Genomic DNA, 3,336 nt, shown 5'->3' on the forward strand with positions numbered 1-3,336 from the left:
GCCCGACCTTATAAAATACTTTCCATGTCATTCATATGATTGACAATATGCTTGTATACTTGGAAAGCCTTGAAAGAAAAATCGTTAAAAGACGACAATGTACCAAATGGTACAATTAAGTTAATTTAAGTCTCGAACTAGATCAAATAGAGAATTTAAAATGAAATTAAGAATATTAAAGTCCCAGAATGGTTTAATATGGTGATTTGGAGTTCGAGGATCAATTTGAAGTCAAACTAGAATTTTTACTGTCCAGGGGCAAAATGGTCATTTGCCACCCAAGGACACAATGGGAATTTTTAGAAAAGAAATTTTTTAGCCCCATTTGACTTATTGGAGTATGATTTGAGTATTGGAGTATAATTTGAGGGTTTGGCAGTGAAAAAGTTTAATTCCAGTGATTTCTAGAGTGTAGGGGCAAAATCGTAATTTTGCCACTCGCGAACAAAATTTGAGATTTTGAGACAATTTAGATCAAATTTGACAAATTGGAGAATGGTATGAGTATAAGGGATGAAAAATATGTCTATGGGCAATTTTTCAATTTTTGGGGCAAAAATGTAATTTTTGACTTTTACGGGGGTAAAAGTGTAAATTTCAAAAATTACTCCACCAAGACTTTGGATAAGTCTGAGAATTTTACCTAAGCTATGGATATGTGGGACAAGTGTATGGTGAAAATTTGGAAACAAATGGATGGCTAGAATTTAAGGAATTAATAAAACATTAAAAAAATGAATAAAATAATATTATATTATTTTAGCCTTTAAAAAGGTAAAAATTCCGGAATTCTCATCTTCTTCAGCTGTCCAAACCAGGGGAGAAAAGGGGAAAAACAAAAACAAGAATCCTACCTGAAAAATTTGGGGAAAATCAAGAGAAATCAAGAAATCAAGCATTAAAAAGGTAAATTTCATTGATTTTCCTTGTGATTTTCACTACCCATGCATTTTTTTCTCATTTCTATGCAAAATTAGAAAGTGGGTATGGACACCCATGATGGCCAAACCTCCATGGATGAGTTTTGAGCTTGATTTTTGGTTGATTTTAATTGAATTAAGTGATTTTAGTTAAGTTATATTGAAATATAGCAAAAATAAGCTAGAAATATAATTTTCTCCCATTGAAACCCATTATGCTGAATTTTCTAGGGGAATATTGGCTGCTGATCTTGATGGTTATTTGAGGAATTATGATGAATAATGATGAATTATGAGCCTAGAAAAATAATGGAAATTTTCGGAGCAAAAATACAAATTTTTACCCACTAGGGGTATTTTCGTAATTTATTATCGGGACTGATAATTTGCACCTCACTGAGGGACATTAAGTCAATTTGGGTGCAATTGAGGTATAGAAACTGAAAAAAATTAATTTGGAGTTTAAACGGACGCGTATATCAATTTATCGGGTAAAAGACCGAAATAGGCTAACACCGCATTTAGGCAAAAATTTAGACATTTTTGCATTCCATATCAAGCATTAGTAGTCTAAATTAGTTTAATTTCAATTTAGTACCAATGTGGTGAATTTCTCGATTTTGTACTGTGTCAAGGTGGTGAGTCCTCTAATAAAGGCAAGGGAATTGCACCCGAGGACCAATAGTCTGAGTATTTCGAAAATCCTCACTCTAGACACGGTGAGTAACCTTACCATCATTTTAATTATCTAAAGTATGTTTTTATTCGGTTTTGGTGAATTTTATGAAAATGAGTTCAAATGGTAAATTTTTATGTTTTGTAAACAAAATGAGTTTAAATGAAAATATTTTATAAATTGTCTTGAAACGAAATAACGATTTTGAAAATAGAGTAATTGGAGACCACTGATATGTTGTAAATTTAAAATTGAATTAATGGCTTATGTTATTGTATTGGCATGACTGGCTGGGCTGTGTTTTTATGAATTATATGAATCGCTTTATTTTACCCTTGCAGGCTGGGTAGTAATATATTAGCCCTGTCATGCTGTCAAAATTTTATTGTATGGTGGGTTTGACCTGCTGCAGTGGGCTGGATTCTGTGGACTAGCCTATTAGAGGGGCACAGAATCCTGTTATATTTTTACCTCGGTTGGAGAGGCGAGTAGGGTAACTCCTGAGGTATAACTTTTAGAGTTCACTTCACGCCAAACCACCTCGTGAAGGGGAACTCGGCCAACGTCAAGGAATGGCTATGTTTTCAAAATAAAAACATGACTTTCTAATAGCCTTGGCGGACTCAGTTGGGATAGCCCTCGGCCAAGGTATCCCAAATAACTGAGTATGATAATAATTTTTGGCATGAGCCAAGCTTTTTAAGAAATTCATAAGCCATACTGATTACTTGCTTTAAATAAATTGATTTCATTTGGTTGAAATAAGTTGAAAGATGATAAATTACATTTTGATGAAATGTTTTAATAGTCTCCTTTTACTCGACTTTAGATATTTTGAGTGATGTTTGTTTACTCACTGGGATTTTATAATCTCACCACCCTCATTTCCACCCATTTCAGGTTCAGAATAGATTGTAGATAACTGATATCGGCGAGGATTACAGTTGAACTTGCCACATCCAAAGACTGTAGGTTCATTTCTTTTTATACTTTTGGTCATTCGGGGGCCCACGTGTCACTGTAAATTAAATTCTATACTTTGGTTATCTGTATTACGGTATGTAAGAATTTATTTTGCTTTTACGCTATAAAAAATTATTTATGCAGTGTTCTTAAAATATCGTTTTATGTGAAAATTGAATATTTTATTGAATATTTTTATTTTATTGTAACAGTCATAATTCCATTTTAAACGAATGTTTTAGACATCCAAAATTATTTTTGATTAAGAAATATGTGTTTTCCACTTACATACTATATTTTTAGATGATTTTTGAGATTTTTGGGATAAATGACAAAAATACCCCTGTGAGACGGAAATTATTATTTCATTTGTTTAAGTTGGAAACAGTTTAAAATCTTTTAAAATGTGGTATTTGGAAACAGCTACCCACAGGGGAAATGAGAAGCTGATATTAAAGCCTTGCGGGGTCTCGGTTGACATTCTGGGTAATGAATGTAAATTGAGACGTCGCGGCGGTTGTCACGGGCTCGATGGGAGTTCCGGGTCGTGACATTATAAACCTATTTAAAGCGAGTAATGAGGCTTTCGAAGGCGTGGGTGACCATAAATGGACTTTTCCTACTAACAGGGGGTTTTAACCTCACGTTTCTCGAGTAAACACTTAATTATAATCCGTTTAAACAAAAAATGTAAAAAAATTCAACTTAAAATCAATAATGAGATTATAAACATTTTAAAGCGAGCAATGAGGCTTTCGAAGGCATGGGTGACTATAA

General features: G+C 33.2%; 1 long non-coding RNA gene across 1 annotated transcript; it reads left to right on the forward strand.

The window, feature by feature from the left end:
* The first annotated feature begins 782 nt into the window (after positions 1–782).
* On the forward strand, positions 783–2,695 carry LOC148764671 (uncharacterized). The gene is made up of 3 exons (XR_016024239.1): positions 783–906; positions 1,556–1,639; positions 2,497–2,695. It is a non-coding gene; the product is annotated as an uncharacterized LOC148764671 (long non-coding RNA).
* The last annotated feature ends 641 nt before the right edge of the window (positions 2,696–3,336 follow it).

This window comes from Theobroma cacao, chromosome 1 (genome assembly GCF_053813885.1).
Source record: "Theobroma cacao isolate CCN51 chromosome 1, ASM5381388v1, whole genome shotgun sequence".
NCBI lineage: Eukaryota > Viridiplantae > Streptophyta > Magnoliopsida > Malvales > Malvaceae > Theobroma > Theobroma cacao.